General features: G+C 35.8%; 1 protein-coding gene across 3 annotated transcripts in view; it reads left to right on the forward strand.

The window, feature by feature from the left end:
• Nucleotides 1-17,850, forward strand: part of LOC148949254 (uncharacterized) — a 90,079-nt gene that overhangs the window by 16,199 nt on the left and 56,030 nt on the right. The window contains exon 1 of one of the 3 annotated variants that reach the window (XM_089093303.1): nt 6,087-6,234. The exons of the other annotated variants lie outside the window; for them this stretch is intronic. The gene's annotated coding sequence lies outside the window, so the exon portion shown is untranslated. Of the gene's footprint in view, nt 1-6,086; nt 6,235-17,850 lie in introns of those variants that run through there. 3 annotated transcript variants of the gene reach the window in all.

Consider the following 17,850-nt stretch of genomic DNA (forward strand, 5'->3'; position numbering starts at 1 on the left):
ACTATGTGTAAACAATGGGCAAATTTCACAACTTGCAGCCCTTCCCCCGGTGACTTTGGCCGGTCATTTTACACATAAAGACATAGTTATTAGATTTTTCGACGATGCTGAACAAAATGGCTATCTCAAAATTTCAATCCTGTTACTTTGGAAAAAATGAGAGTGGGAGGGGGCCTAGTTGCCCTCCAATTTTGTTGGTCACTTAAAAAGGCCACTAGAACTTTTGATTTTATTTCGAATGAACCCCTATCGGGATATTTTAGAACCCCTGTCGATACGATCGCTCCTGAGAAGAAAAAAAAGCAAATAAAAACGCATCCTTGATCTTTCTTCTGGCAGAAAAAAAATACAAAATTCCACATTTTTGCATGTATGAGCTTTAAATATTTACAATCGAGGTTATCTGACACGCTGAATCTGATGGTGTGATTTTCATTAAGATTCTATTACTTTTGGGGGCGTTTCCCCCCTTTTCCGAAAATAGGGCAAATATTCTCAGGCTCGTAACTTTTGATGGGTAATAGTAAACTTGAGGAAATTTATATATTTCAAATCAACATAAAAATCCGATCCGGTTTGTGTGTACTCCCTTTTAATTAGAGTCCTTGGATCTTATTGAATGCCATGGCGAATCTATTATCTATTATTTCAACTATTATGCAAGGGTTCTGAAACACCACAGCCATTCCGTTTCTGCCAGATTTCCACTTCTCTTGATGAATAACGAAGAGGACCAGCGTCTACCCAACGACTTGCAAAGTTTTAAACTCATGAATAGGCCCGAATCTGTTGTAAATCCAAGCTAGGATTTGAGCAAAGTATAAACACATACAACAAGTACTGACAAAACCTATCCTCTCCACACAAAAAAGTGACCCTTTTTCCGCGTCTCCGGAGACGATTCCAGACCTATGCGAACCTGGCGAGTAAATCACAAGTTCCGTAGGTGATTATACTTGTTCCGTAAAAGCTGTATTAAATTAAATTTATTGGCTCGGAGCGATTAAGTAGTATAACATTTACCCTCTAGAGGCGCTGAGGTACGCGGGGTCACTTTTGGAGAGTTTTGTCAGTACTTGGTCAGTATGTGTTTATACTTTGGATTTGAGAAAGACTGATGAAAACCAGGGTTGTCAACGTCTGTAGGATTTTACTATAACTAGTAAAAAAAAATATAGTAAATTTAGAGGATATAGTAAAGTTCCCGAAATCGAGTATAAAGTCATGATTTATAGTAAACAAAACTTTTTTTTTATTTTCCATGAATTCAGGGAAAAAAATTATCGTAAACATATGAAAATTTATAATTTTTGCTTGTCTGTTTTACAATTTACAATTTTGCTTGTCTGTCTTAGAGACAGACAAGCAGTCACCTATTTTCATAAGCAGATACTTCACTTCCGGCGTCTAAAGGTTGACAAAATCAGCTTTATGTGTACCAAAACTTACCAACTAAAAATGAAGTTATAATGACACTTGGATTTGTGATGATTGGGAATCTATTGGAATCAAAACAAAAGCCAACCGCGCCAAGGTGATTAGGTGAATCTCCCCCTTTTTTGACAAATTTAAATGTCGATTTGGTAATTTTACTCTAATAGCCCAGCCTAGGCTAAACGAATCTAGACTGTGAATTGTAGCTGCGCCACAGTCACGTGGAAGATACAATATCCTATGTCAGGGATCGTGCAGGGCAAACTTATTTAAAAAAATTAATTTATTCACTCAGGTGCAGGAAAAGTGACCAATTGGAATAGATGACCATAATGACGTAGCTGAAAAACTGCAACTTTTGATGTGAACTGAGTCTGCTGTTTCACCGCTGCGGCGATGCGGTGCGCAATGCACTAGGTTATAGCTCTTACATTAAACCGGTTATTCCTTTTGCAATTTATCTCCATGTGTGATTAAGTGCGTAATTTACCAAACATTATTTGAAATAATTTTAAAAAGTGTATAATAATCAAGGGCGCCGGCAGAAAATTTTCCAGGGGGGGGGAGGGGCAGACGCCAAAATGGCAGTGGCGGTTGGGTGACAGTTTAGGTGGTTTAGGGTACCAAACTAAGACTTTACACCGAAGAGGATGAATTTGCAATCAATTTAAAATTCTGAGAAGCTTATTGATTTAAAAGCAACAATAACTTTATTTTAGGGCTTCCCAGATGCAAAAGAAGTAATGCCACATGGTGGCAGTACTGGATTCAACCAAACAATTTCATTATTTTTAATGAAATTAGGCTACGTTTGGTGATCTGTAATTGCGCATCAGCTATAATGAAGGGGGGGGGTCATTATTTAGGTGGAGGTAGGGTAAATTCCTACAAAAATTAATTTTAATGGACAAACTGCTTACTCTTCACGAAGCTACAGATAAATGACGAAAGAGGTAGGTGGGAGTAGGAATCAATTAAATGCTTCTATATACAGCTAAAATGTTATATTCCCATATCTACCAGCACAGAGGAGAAAAAGACAAGGCAGGTCGTCATCAGCCGCGCCAGGAAATTTTTTGGGGGTGGCAAATACTGCTAGGAACTTAGATTTCAGCAATTTAAATGGGAATATTTTTCTTTTTCTAATTATATGAGGTACTTCAGTGTATTTAAACAAATGTATATAATGTATTGATCGATAAGAAAATACTATTGTAGAAGTTGTGATAGCTTCAGTTATGTAGAAGATCAAAAGTCTCACAGAATTTCCCTCCATACAAACAATAATACTCCTTTTCATCCAACAGAAAATCTTTAGTAGTAATATTGACAAGGACTTTCCACCAAAATTACTGTTCATCGCCAATTTTTAAATATATTCAAAGTTCATCCAAAATTTAAATTGCAAATTTAAACGTAGGACGGTACTAATCAACGTACAATTATTGGTTTACACATTTAAAAGTAATTACCCAGGGATTTAAGGGACCGGTACCTCAAATTATATCTTGGTTAGGCCTAATGGGTGTGATTTGGAAAACAATCAGAAATTAAATAAAAAGAGCTTTTCAACTGAAAGCAAGGAACAGATTCGGAACTTAATTGAACAGATTGTTCTTTGTATGAAAGAGTTGTCTCCTCCTTAGCTCCTTACTCTTTACGGTGAAGTTTGGCTTTTTCCTAATTTTTTACGAAAATTTGCAATTGGAAAAAAAAAATTTAAAGCACTTAAAAAACTTTTGTTCAATGAGCAAGGTCTTGAGAAGGAGGAGTCCCATTTATATACAGAGTAATTTATATTTGTTTTAATTTTAAACTTGCTCCTTACTTTAGGTGAAAAACCTTTTCTGTTTGTTTAATTACATTTCATGAAACTATAAAGTTTTATGAATACAATACTTTTGGTAACGCAGAAAAAACGATCAATATTTCAATGATCTCTGCTTGGATTTTGATGGGCAATCAAACAGTTTGTGGTAACAAACTGTAAGTAAGGAGCGACCCGGTTCAATAGCAACCGAAACTCTAAAAAAAATTTTTACCAATAGATGTATCAAAAGAACTGGCTTATTATGCTGATTCCAAATATATAAGTTTCATTAAGTTTAGTCTTACCCATCAAAAGCTACGAGCCTGAGAAAATTTGTCTGATTTTTGGAAAAAGGGGGAAGACCCCCTTGAAATCATAGGATTTTAATAAAAATCGCACCATCAGATTCATCATATCAAAAAACCCTGCTGTAGAGGTTTCAATTCCATATCTGCAAAATGTGGAATTTTTTAATTTTTGCCAGAAGAAAAATCACGGATGCAGGATTTGTTATTTTTCAGGGGTGATCGTATCAATTCAGTGGACCTAGAACGTCGGGAGAGGGCTCCTTCTAACGGAAATGAAAAGTTCTAGTGCTCTTTTTAAAATATAAAAATGGAGAGCAACTAAGCCCCCTCCCACACCACAATTTTCCCAAAATCGTCCGATCAAAATTTTGAGATATCTATTTTGTTTAGCATAGTTGAAAGGCCCAATAAATATGTCTTTGGAGATAAAATAACCCCCTAAAGCCCCTGTGGAAAGGTTTTTAAGTTAAAAAATTTCCCCACTGTTTTATTTGTTATTGGGTATGCGTTTTTTATAAGTATGCGTACGTTTTTCGGGTGAGGAAGGGAAGACAAATTTTCTGCTGGGAGAATTTTCCAAGGAGAGGGAAGTTTCCAGGGGATGAACTTTTCAGGGGAAATTTTACACTGAGTGAATTTGCCAGAATTCATATACGACATTTCTTTATGTCTTGCTTTCTCTTTACCGATTCAATTTTACGCGTGGATATGTTAAGGGTAATTGTCCGGGGTAAATTTTTGCCAGGATTGAATTTTCCAGAGGATATTTCTATGGGTGGGGGAATTGTTCCGTGGAAGCAGAGCCAGGTATCCTGGCATAATTTTAAAAAAAAAACTATCAGAAATAAAAAAAAAAACAAGTTTTTTTTTTCAACTGAAAGTATGGAGCAACATTGAAGCTTAAAACGAGCAGAAATTATTACGTATATGGCGGGGTTGCCCCCTCCTCAACACCTCAATCTTTAGGCTAAAGTTTAAATTTTATCCCAGTTCTTTTAAAACGACTCCTGAAACACAAGGGTTTTCAAAGTGACGACTAGATAAATACAATCACTTCTGGAAAAATGATAATAAAACACAAAAATCATCCCGTTCAAGGGGAAAATTAAAAATTCCCAGCATTCCATTCAGGGGAAATATTTCTGATTATAATGCCTTCATATATCAGCTCATTGATATACTCTTGCAATGCAAGCAAAAGTTGACGGCATATTGTTACCGAATTTTCCCTTATTAAGTTGTTTTCCTTGTGTTTTCTATAATTATGCGAACTTTCTTGTGTACTAGCCTAATAACTGCACTAATTACTAATAAACAATTAAATATTTAGAATCACCATAGAAAGCTGATTCTTCGATTTAATTTTATCAATAGTTAGCCACTTATACTTTCTTTATTGACAAAGATCGTTATTTACTTACCATTCATTACTATGAAGAATTTGATTATTTTTTTTCGATTTTTGCTCCAACCAAATCATATAGAAAAAATGTTTATGGAAAACTGGAAAGGGGTCACTCAGTCTCAGTCACAAATTAGAACTTGTATTTTTATTATTAAGGGTTAAAATCTATTGGCAGGCAGCCAACAATGAGGCAACATACATTTTTTTGACGTTTTTCCCTATTCTGCTCTCTTTCCTTTGGTTTCATTATAATTTCTTTATGATCCCAAATTTCCAGGGGGGGGCATGGCTTCCCCTGCCGGCACCCATGATAATAATGGAATGAAACATGATAGTCTGATTAGTAGTAACGTCTTGGATATTATAAAGTAAGAATTTCAATGTTTTCTTTTAGTTTTAAATATTCCTCGGGCTATATTTGGGACCATGGAGCCAAAAAGGAGTCGTTTAGTACGTTTACTCTCTATGTCATTTAAGGACACACAGAAGCCTCGCATGCTCCCACTTGTATAAATAAAACAACATAAACGGATGATTGGTCAGAGCAAAACTTATAAAACAAAACACTATTATACGAGACTAGATAGCGCAGCGGTAAGAACATTTGAGAATGCGTCCATAGTAACTTAGATTCGAATCCTAATATTTACTCCTTTTAGTTCATTTTGAAAACGAGTGAAAAAAATTTAAAATTATTATTTACATAAGATTATCAGTTTATACCAATTGTTTCGGTTTTTATCATGATCAGCTAGATATCTAAGAGCCTCATTTACCATTGCATGCCTGTCAAGATTAAATAAATTATTTGGTAAGCTAGATTGAGTTATCAAACCTTATCATTTTTCTACCATAACAAGCTATTATTTCATCCTCGTTTTAACTCCATTTAAAAGAGCTCTATCTCTCTAACCCGATAATTGCCCAAATTTGATGTATTGATGAAAATTACCAGCTTTGCATAAATACCACCATTGGAATGACAGACTGAGATTAACTTTGAATGGCTTAATCATGGGCTTTGATACCCGACGCCGTAAGGCTGGGTTTCTGCCCAGCAAAAAGTTGGGTTATATTGCTTTACAAAATAGGAAACTGTCAGTATTGGTATTGTAGTTGAAGCCGACGGCAAGCCGCTGAGGATATAATATTCAGTACCATTAAAAGAACCGGTTATCATCAATAAATTCAAGCATTCGTAGGAACCATACTTGTTATAATTTGTAAGAGATTCTTCTGAAGCAGACAATCCCATGACCTTATAACCCCAGTTATAAGTAAGTCACAATTCAACTTTTTATTTTCGGCAATGGAATTGTTTGTATTCTTGATATTTATGTTTATAGTGACCCCACTCAATAAGTGAAGTTAGGTTAATCCTAATGAAATATACCAAAATATAATACTTTATTAACAAAATTATGGAAACTAAGATGAAGAATTATGGAAACCAGAACGCATTATATTCAATGGTGCTTGTCTATTATATAAAACACGGTACTTGCCTATTATATAAAACACACCCGAGAAGAGAAGTTTAGTGACAATAAAATGTGATGAAAATAGAATACTTTATTAGAAAAATTGTGAAGGTCATTTGTGAATTATTAAATTGGGAGCGTCGGCTGACCGTCTCAGAGACAAAGAAAAGGGTAAATTTCTACCAAATCATATTATTGACTTACGCATAAAGTGAATATACCACTCGATGCCTTCTTTATGCTTATTACGAATATAGTAATCATTTCTATCGGAAATGAATCTCAGCCCCCCCCCCCTATATATGCCAATTCATGGTATATATTTCTACAACCTAACCTAACCCTGGATTGGCATATATAGGGGGGGAGGGTCTGAAATTCATTTCCGATGGAAATGATTATTAGCCTATATTCGTAATAAAAATAAAAAAAGGCATCGAATGGTATATTCTCTTTATTCCTAACTCAATAATATGATTTGGTAGAAATTTACCAAGAAAAGTTCATTATTAACGCGATTCTTGAGGACACCGGTTAGTTTGCTTGGTAAATTTTTACCAAATCATATTGTTGACTTACAAATGAAGTGAATATATCACTCGATGCCTTTTTTTATGCTCTTTCCAAATATAATAATCATTTTTGTTGGAAATGAATTTTACTCCCTCCCCTATACATACCAATTCATGGTATATATTTGCACATTAGGGGTGGGGGTGTTGGCAAATTTTATTTCTGATGTAAATGGGAGGTAAGTTTAAACTTTACTCCACCCCCCAATGTGCAAATATATACCCTGAATTGCTATTTAGGGAAGGGGATAAAATTAATTTCTAACAAAAATGATTATTATATTTGGAGAGCATAAAAAAGGCATCGAGTGGTATATAGTATATTCACTTTATTCGTATGTCAACAAAATAATTTGGTAAAAATTTACCGTTTGCTTTGGTTCTGACTAGTGATAGAATATAGTGTCTCACCATGGATGTTCAAGAATCATTTCAGATTGATGGAAGGGTTACAACACAACTGAGCTGGAACAAGCAGGTTTAACTCATTTGAAAGTGAACCACAAAAATAATTTTGTCGACCCAGAAACCGGCGTTTCTACCCAAAAAGTAGAGAGAATGATTAGGTTAAATAAGTCTGATTAGGTTAAAATTAAATATTTAATTAAAATATACCTACAACTTAGTTTATCCACTGGGTCTAAGCTTATTGTTTCTGAATACAGACAGCTAACCTGGTTTTTCTCAGATCAAGAACTTGAGCGGGGTCGCTGTAATACATAAGTAGGCTACCGTATTCTTTTTAGTTATAATATAATCCAATGGTAAATGTCTAGAATAGCGGCTGTTTAGAAGAAGACATGCTAGAACAAAAATGGCCTAGGGCTACATGAGATCATTAGAGGCGGCTGGGGATGAATTGTCAAAAATGTGAACAAAACAATAAAAATGAACATAAAATTAGCAATCTAAATGGGTCTTTCTGTTCTAGCATGTCTCCTTCTAAATAGCCGCTTTTCTTTAGCTTAATCAATACAATTTTTAAAGCATATTTCTTGAATTATATCGACTGGGCTAATCTAAAGATTATAGGTTAGAGTCCGATCTGAATACTATTAAAGCTATAAACCCGAGAAAGGCTTGATTTCTGCCAGAGTGTATGTGGTTACATTAAGAAGCTCTTTGTCTGTTTAAACGCCTTGGACCAAAATTACTCTGCAAAAATATAAAAAAAACAGCAACTCATCAATCACTAGTTTACCAATCTGGGTGGTATCCAGGATTTTTGTTCGGGGGTCGGGGGCGGGGGGTGACCCCAAAAACAGAGTAAACATCAAAAACAGAGTAGTTTCGGATATTTTTCCGATTTCACATAAATTTGGGGGTTTAAATTGATTAGCTAGGTGAATGAACTTGGTACCCAAAGCAGAAGGTGAGAGTTTTTTCAAGTTGATGACTCCAACATCTCCTCCTAACTAGGGTAGTGAATTTTTATGAACCCCCAATAAATCGGTTCTGAGTGACTTAAGCCTTAAGAAATGGATCTATACAGGTCAAAATATTGGCTGCTCAATATTTTTGCTTTTGTTACTGAATTCTGAATTTATTAATAGTATATTCTATAGTACAGGATATTCCTCTGTTTTAAAATGATTTTATTTTTTTATGAACGCTTACGTATTGCTGTGTAGACTGCCGCTATTCTACGGATGTTGTTTTCTTGCAATTTTCCCTGATAGTGGATGATCATCGCCCTACGGGAAGCATTATCACAATAAAAAGTATTTCTTTATTTCCTCAAATTTTACATGTTTTAATGGAATTAGTTAACTCTCTTTTACCTTATTTCCCAGTTTTAGCTGGATGGATTTCTATGAAGAAACAATCTTTTTATAGTGTGAAATATGTATATCTTCTTCAGATCAGACAACCATTCCCAAATTGTATTGAAACCTTTTCCGAAATTAATCCTGGCTATGCCTCTATGTCTGAGAAAAATTCTTTGTTTTTTTTTGTGAAAGCTGATATATTACTTAGTTAAAATATCGGTTGAGCGAAATAGACAAGTATAATAATTATACAAACAACAAATGTATTTGAAATTTATTACGAATTATCTTGCAAACTTTCGGACGATTAAAACGAAATGGATAATAGAAAATATTATTGTATCCATATAGCAAGGGCGTATCCAGAATTTTTGTTATTTTTATGGGGGGGGGGGGGGCAGGGGCAAATCTCCAGCATTTTTATTAGGGGTGGGGGGCGTAAGAGAGGTCCATATCCGGATCAAAGTTCCAGTCAAAGGGCATGGAATGTATAATATTTTTTTTTCTGGAAATCTGGCTCCACCTACACGGGAAAATCTTTCATCCCCACGGGTATATCCTCTAGACTCTAGACAAAATAATCCTGTTGAAAATTTACGGAAGACACCCTTAACGTCTTCAGGCGTAAAATTGAGTCGGCAAAGAGAAAGCAGCACGTAAGAAGAATTTCGTATAGGAATTCCCGCAAATTCCTCTGGTGTAAACTTTCCCTGAAAAAATCATCACCTGGAAAATTCCCTCCCCATGGCAAATTTTCCTCTTGGAGAATTTCCCAAGCAGAAAATTCTCCCCCTCCCCCCCCCCCCCCGAAAAATGTATTCATACTTCCCAATAGCAAATGCTATACGTAAACAATGGGCAAATCTTTAACTTAAATAGCTGGAAGTGACTGTATAGGGAAAAGGTGCCAGTTTCTCTGTTATTTTGACTGTGGGGAGGAAAATCAGGGTACATAAAATGATTTATAGATGCAGAATTTTCAAGGCGTTTGCAGAAAGCTTGCTTCAGGAAAGAGTAAGCAATCCCGAAAAATACAACATAAAACGTAAAAATACATAGATTTAACTTCTAAAATGTGTCCCTTTTTTGCTCTATTGTTTCATTATGTCCCCGTACATAGAAATATGTCCTTTGGACATAAAATATGTCCAGTTGGTAATTCTGAAAACGAATACTGAATTTTCATTGTGCACTGGAATGATTCATTAAAAAAAGCCTCATTTGTGTAAGCGTAAAATCACCGTATATTTTAGGGGGTTTGAGCAAGACCCTCAAAGCTATGTGAACGACCAAACATGATTCATATAGACTTGTCCCGAATCCTAAACACAAATAATTATTATGTGGGATTAAAGCATTGGTGAATCGGACAACCCCCTCAGTGCTTCTATAATATTTCTCCTTTCAAACTGTCAATATTTTGATCGAAGAGTAAAAACGCAGCTCACTAAATCCCCCATAGTACGAACATGGCATGAAAGGTAATAATAGTTTACGCTATGACTACCGTGACAAAATAAGGATTAAATGGTCTATACAGGATGTTCGAATATTAAGCCTAAATAGCCCGATTATAATGAATGCGAATTGCATTTTATTCGTAATACTTGATAGATGGCATTTTTCGGGATTAAAAGCAAATTTTAGTTCCGTCTGCAAATTCACAAATAAAAACTGAAAATATAGAAAATACTCTTGTATTATTCGGAACACACTCGAGAAGTTTTCTGAATGTAAATCTATGAAAACTGGTTTCATAGCCACAAAGACAAAATATGACGGGTGACAGAATGCATTGTACTCGTATAATTTGGGCTATATATTTACAGTTGTATATTAGAGAGAGAGGAGGGGTAAGGTTAGGTTACTTTACCCCCACACCCCCTCTAATGTGCAAATATATAGCCCAAATTGTATTATTACATAGATTGAAGTATTGTATTTTCACCACATTTTGGTATTTTTCATTAGAATTACCCTAACTTCACCTCTCGAGTGTGTTCTGAATAATACAGTAATACCAAAACGGGTATAGCATTTCAAATGAATCAGTGGAAAAAGAAAACAAAACAAAACACTAACAAACTTGTAATAACAGTTTGCGGATTAAAAGTTTTTTCCCGCTGTCTTGTTTGAAATATTATACCCGTTTTTTTCATATTTTCAATTTTTATCTGTAAATGGAAAGGCAGCGGGATCTAAGAAATTATTCAACAAGTTCCAAAACTTCTCTGGCACATTACATTTTACCTGCCGTTAGTTAATTTTTTCCCCGCTGTCTTGTTTGAAATATTATACCCGTTTTTTTCATATTTTCAATTTTTATCTTTAAATGGAAAGGCAGCGGGATCTAAGAAATTATTCAACAAGTTCCAAAACTTCTCTGGCACATTAGATTTTACCTGCCGTTAGTTAATTTTGGGAAAGTTATTAAGGAAATGTGTTGCATAATTACTTGCTTTTAGATCTCTCTTTCTATATCTCCCCCTCTCTTGCCTTCTGTATATTTTTTCGCTCCCACTCTGCTATTATTTCTCTTTCTTTAAGGTCTTTAAGGTAAATATACCTATTTTCCTATTTTGGCAAAAGGGATTATTTTATTGATATCGTGTATTTACAATTTTTTAGATTACTTCGCTAAGTAGAAGATGAAACAACTACTACTACTACTTATAACTCACCGCAGCACCAAGCCGCTTGAGGCCAACACAGCTACGTACGCTCCTTCTCCATCCCAATCTATTCAAAGCCTCCCTTTTTACACCTGCCCATGAAGTTCCCATTTCCTTTAAATCTTTCTTTATGACGTCCTCCCACCCCAGACGAGGACGACCTGCCTTCCGTTTAACCCTAGACGGTTGGCCGAAAAGAACAATATTCGGCAATCTGTCATCCTTCATCCGCCCAACTTGCCCTATCCACCTCAACCTTTCTTTCATTATAGCCCTAGAGAGCGGTATTGAACCACATTTTTCGTATATTGTTTGAAATGCGGTCAGTCAGCCGGGTACCCAGAACAATCCGTAGGCAATTTCTCTGGCTAGCAACTCTTCATCCACTTTTCGGAGCGCCCAAGCTTCAGAGCCATATTTGACCACTGTCATCACTGTAGCTTCTAATATTCTAATCTTGGTTTGCAGACTTATCTTCCTATTCTTTCAAACTTTTTTTTTAACTGTGAAAAAACACCCTGAGCCTGGGCTATTCTACTTTTGAAATCTTCACTGCTCCCACCATCTTTACTAATAATACTACCAAGGTAAGTGAAGCTGTCCACCTGATCAACCTTTTCATTACCCAACTTCACCTTTTCATCTTCACTTATTCCTAGGCTTAGTGACTTAGTCTTCTTAACATTAATTTTCAACCCTATTCTAGCAACCTGAACTCGCAAAACCTCTAAAACCTCATTCATTTTGCTCCCACTTTCATCTAGGATGCTTAAATCATCAGCATAATCTAAGTCCAGGAGACTGTCCCCCCCCCCCTTTGATTCCGTGGTCTCCCATTGCCTTTCTTGTGTTCCTTATGACAAAATCTATCAAGATAATCCATATACGAGGAGATTGAACACAACCCTGCTTAACTCCTGATTTAATACAAAACCAGCTGAAAACCTCATTTCCTACCTTAACCGCAGCAGTGTTATTCTCTTACATAGCAATAATCACTTTAATGTATTTGTATGGTATACCATACAAGGATAAAACCTTTACTAAAGCTCTTCTATCAAAAGAATCGAACGCTTGCTCATAATCTATAAAACTGAGGACCAAAGGTGTTTAAAAACTCAGGCACTTATCAATTATTAGCCTAAGAGTAAAAATTTGGTCGACACATTCTCTACCTTTTCTAAAACCGCACTGTTCTTTTCTTAAAGGTTTGTCTACGGCATCTCTCAGTCTAAAAAGTATCATATTACTAAGTAATTTACTACCCACAGAGACCAGACTAATCCCTCGATAATTACCACACTTACTTTTATCACCTTTCTTATAAAGTGGTCTAATTAAGGTTTTCCTAAAATCATTAGGTACTTCCCCTTTTTCAAAAATCATATTCATAATCTTCAGCAACTTATTTCTAACATCAGAGCCACCATATTTAAGAAACTCATTTAACACCCTATCAGCACCTGGAGCCTTATTATTTTTTAGTCCTTTTAGTACTGTCGCTAATTCCTCCTCACAAAACAAATCTTCCTTCACATCCAATGTATCACAAACTTTTTCATTTTCCTCTATATCTCGTCCTTCAACTCTATCTCGGTTAAGCAAATTCTCAAAATGTTCGGCCCATCTCTTTTTAGTTTTTTCCTTATCGCTAATTGCGGCCCCACTCCTATCTTTAACTGGGCCAAATCCGTACTGACTACTCCCTCTCAATTTGTTAACCAGTACAATATTTTACTATTATGCCGTCCAGCTGCATCTTCCAGATCCTCGGCAATTTTATCAATGGCCTCCACTTTACACCTCCTGAACGAATCTATGTGTCTTTTTATGCTCTTTCCAAACATACTAATCGCTTCCTTTGGAAATTCCATTTTGAGCCCCCTAAAGGGACCCTTATTATGAAACCGTGCTCGTAATAGCAATTATTTCCTACTGGGAAATAATAAGGAACAAGGTATTACCTTTAAATCTCTCAATGGAGTTTGTGAAAGAAGCGAGTAGTATATTTAGCTGGGCACTATCCCATTTCGCGGGCCTCTCGGGTTAATCACTATAGAGTAGGCAAAATCCGTTTTTGACATCCTAACTGTTATAGAGTGGGCAATGACAGCAAGGTTTTCATAGTGTATACGATATTAAACTGTCGGTTTTCGGGGTTTAGGGGGGGAGGTACCTAGGTTAGGTTACGTATTTAATATATGCAATGCTTTACCCCCCCCCCCCCCACTCCCCCCTAATTTGTTTCTAAACTATTATATATTCAGCCTATTTTATTTTATTTCATTAGCATTAACCAAATTTGACTTTTTAGAGAGTCCCGCATAATGGGAATGTACCTTTAGATGTAATTAATACAGCTAATGTACCTTCAAGACTTCTTATTTTAGACCTTATTGCAAACGCAAATTAATAATAACAATTTTACTTTGAATTTTTCTCAAATTAATATTACTTCTTGGAACCTCAATACAACTCTACGGGAAAGATGCCTACGATTTTTTTTACACTTATTGATAAATTTAATGAAGAGAAGAAGGGATTATTCTTATGTTTAGACATGGGGTAGGGTTTATTTGGGCGCACCTCCCATCGCCCTTAAAAAAAACAAAAAAACTCAAGATTGTTTTCATGTTTTTCATAATTTCCTATGTTTCTTATATAATTAGTCTTTTTTTTTTTTGGTCGACCCCCCCCCCCCGAAAAAATGGGAAAAATGCATATAAACAAATTTTGATGCGTTTTTGTCAGGTGTTTTTATACTGAATGATAATACCTCCCTCCAACGAAAATTCTGCATACACCTTTGCTGTATGGGTACAATGGTATTTTCAATTATCCATTTCATTTCAATCGTCCGAAAGTTTGCAAAATAAGTCGGAATAAGTTTCAAATATATTTGTTGTATTTTGTAAAAATATTTTATACAGTTTTTTATTGTATCCCCCCCCCCTCCGAACAAAAATCCAAGATATGCTTTTGTTTGAGTCCAATTTGTTTTAGGCAAATTTTACTTTTCTTCTCTCTCTATCATCTTCATCCTTGGATTTTCGTTTGATAAAAAAGTATGTACAATTTAGTAGCCTTTCTCAACCACAGCCTTGAACGATAATGCATGAACAGCTGGTCCTATAATTTGACACGCGTAGTCTAGAGCCCAATCTATACAGCAAAACACACAATAAGTCACAATGCCGTTATAAACACACAAGCAAGTCCAGCACTAACGGCGTATCCAACGCAAGGTTTTTTGCGAGGTTTATTTTTTTCCAAGAATTCCCAATAATCGTGCGTTTTTGTATATAACGGCAAAAAAACAATTTTTTTATGTTTTAGCCCCGCCCCTAAATTGCTCGAGCTCCTCGAGAAACAAAAATCATTCTTTACCAAACAGTTCGTGGTAACGAACTGTAAGTAAGGAGCGACCCGGCTCAATGGTAACCGAAACTCTAGAAAACAGAATCTTGATACCAATAGATACATCAAAAGAATCAGATTTTAATGCTGATTTCAAATATATAAGTTTCATCAAGTTTAGTCCAACTTATCAAAAGTTACGCGCCTGAGAAAATTTGGCTGATTTTCGAAAAAAGGGGGAAAGACCCCCTAAAAGTTATAGAACCTTAATGAAAATCACACCATCATATTCAGCGTATCAGAGAACCTTACTGCAGAGGTTTCTAGCTCCTATCTACAAAAATGTGGAATTTTGCATTTTTTGCCAGAGGAAAGATCACGGATGCGTGTTTATTTTTTTTCCCCCAGGGATGATCGTATCGACCCAGTGGTCCTAGAATATCACGTGAGGACTCGTTCGAACGGAAATTAAAATTTCTAATGCCCTTTTTAAGTGACCAAAAAATGGAGGACAACTGGGCCCCATCCTACGCTCATATTTTCCCAAATTCACTCGATCAAAATTTTGAGATAGCCATTTTGTTCAGCATGTTTGGAAATATGATAACTACGGCTTTTAGGATGACTTAATCCCCCGAAGTCCCCGGGGGGAGGGCTGAAAGTTATGCACTTTACCCAATGTTAACATATAGTATTGGTTGATGGGAAGTATACAAACGTTTTCAGGGGGGATTTTTTCTGGTAGTGGAGGGGGGGGGGTCGGGGATTATGTAGTAGGATCTTTCCATGAAGGAAGTTTTCATGGGGGAAGGGACATTGCTATGAAGGGGGCGCCGGATTTAGGGGATGAAGGGGCCCCAGTATTATTTAAAAAAAGATCAGAAATTATATATATATATAAAAAAACAAGTTTTTCAACTGAAAGTAAGGAGCAACATCAAAACTTAAAACGACAGAAAACATTATGTATATGTTTGGTTTCAGCCCCTAGTCAATACCTCGCTCTTTGATCCAAAGATTTTTCAATGCTTTGAGCTATTTATTCTAATTAACGGCATTTGTGATTAAGGGGTCATTTTTGAAGAATTGGAACAAAATTCGAACTTTAGGCTTAAAGAGCAAGGTATTGACTTGGTGGCGAACCTTCTAATATACGTATTAAAAACATATGAATATAGAAGTTGGTTACATAAGTTAATTCGTAAGTTACGTATATTTATTACTAATAAAAACGTTCGTAAATAAAATTAAACAAAAGTTTCGAGAAAGCCATTTAACCAAATGAAAGTAAAATTAATATTCAAATTTTGTTTTAATTATTCATGTACGGTGAGCCAAAATCAAAACCTGCATTAATTCAAAACCGTTCAAAAATTAAATAAAAAAACAAGTTTTTTTAACTGAAAGTAAGGAACGACGTTAAAACTTAAAACGAACAGAAACGATTCCTTATATGAAAGGGGCTGTCCCCTCCTCAACACCTCGCTCTTTACGCTAAAGGTTTTCATTGTTTAAAAAATAGAGTTGTGAGAAAGTCAAACTTTAGCGTAAAGAGCGAGGCGTTGAGGAGGGAACACCCCTTTCATTTACGGGATAATTTCTGTTCGTTTTAAGTTTTAACGTCGTTCCTTACTTTCAGTTAAAAAAACTTGTTTTTTTATTTAATTTTTCCTTTGAAATTACAACTCACTCTCTCTCTAAGACAACCCAACACAGGATCACTCGGTACCACTTAACACATACATTCAAGCTTGGTGTAGTAATCCACTACAGCCCAGACGGTAGTCGATCCAGGGAAGCGTTTTGAGTGACCCCCCAATCTTTTGGGTGGAATGCAGTTTTCACCTACACTTATATGAACCTGTTGGGCAAAAAACTAACTGGCGAATCTGCTGTGCAGAAACATAAGAAAAAAGTAGAAGTTAAACAACAGTTTCAAAATTCTAGTATATCCAGATATCCAAATATATCCAAAAATGTCCAGAAAAGAAAAGAAAGAGGGGTCATCTGAATTGTTGGTGGCCTTCAATTTCTCAGTTGCTTGAGGCTAGTTCAGTATAAAAAATGGGCTTCTTGATTTGACCGTTTCTGGAGGGGTGGTGCGCTATTCATGAGAAAAGTTAACTTCAGTCAACATATCAGCGTTTTCCGTCCAGGATTTTTGTTCGGGATATAAAAAAACTTTAAAAACCCATCAATAATGTGTTCGTTTTAACAATTCGGATAAAAATTTCGGGGGGGGGGGCCAAATCCCCTAACCCTCCCCCCTGCATACGGTCTTGATTGATGCAGAAATATTTTACAGGTTTTTTTGTTATTTTTTCAACAAGTTTTTGTGTGTTCGGCTATATGCGCTGAGTTGTCCTGCAATGTTTAACCCTATAAGACACTGGTGTAAACCTCTATTTAGGTCCTTTCTATATGCCCTTTTATAATTGGCAGATGTAATGGTTTACGTAAATTCCAAAGATAGACGATAAACGTTGGTATAAGGTCTTTATTGAATAACGTGAGAATAAACACACCGAGAAAATAAGGAAGCTCAAGATCAACTAGCGACGACGAAGGCGAACGATGGACTCCCTTTAGAAATGATGGAAGAATGTAAATGTCCTGGACCGGAAGTTCCAGGCCTGGGACCGACCACTGTCCCACGACTAGCTTTAGTCCCAAGACCTCCCCCCTTGACCGATATTGTTGACACATAAACCACCAAATAACTACGAAATGAGAGACCCAGAAAAGCTTCTCGAATTGATGTTAAATACTTTACAGATTCTCCCCCCTGTTTTAAGTTAAATTCCCCAAATTTGGCTTATCCCCTTCTCATTAAGCCCCCAAACTTTAATTGAATTCAAAACATTCTCTTCCCAAATTATTCACTTCTCGCCTACTAACGTTCTACAGCATGAACTAGTAAACAATTACATACTACAAACACTACACAATACTTGCATAAGTAAAAACTTACATAGTATAAACGGACCACACTAACAACAGTAGTCGGAGACTGGATATTTTAACACTTCATTTTTCTTTGTA

This window comes from Artemia sp. Qi Xiang Cuo, chromosome 8 (assembly GCF_049724085.1).
Source record: "Artemia sp. Qi Xiang Cuo chromosome 8, ASM4972408v1, whole genome shotgun sequence".
Lineage (NCBI taxonomy): Eukaryota > Metazoa > Arthropoda > Branchiopoda > Anostraca > Artemiidae > Artemia > Artemia sp. Qi Xiang Cuo.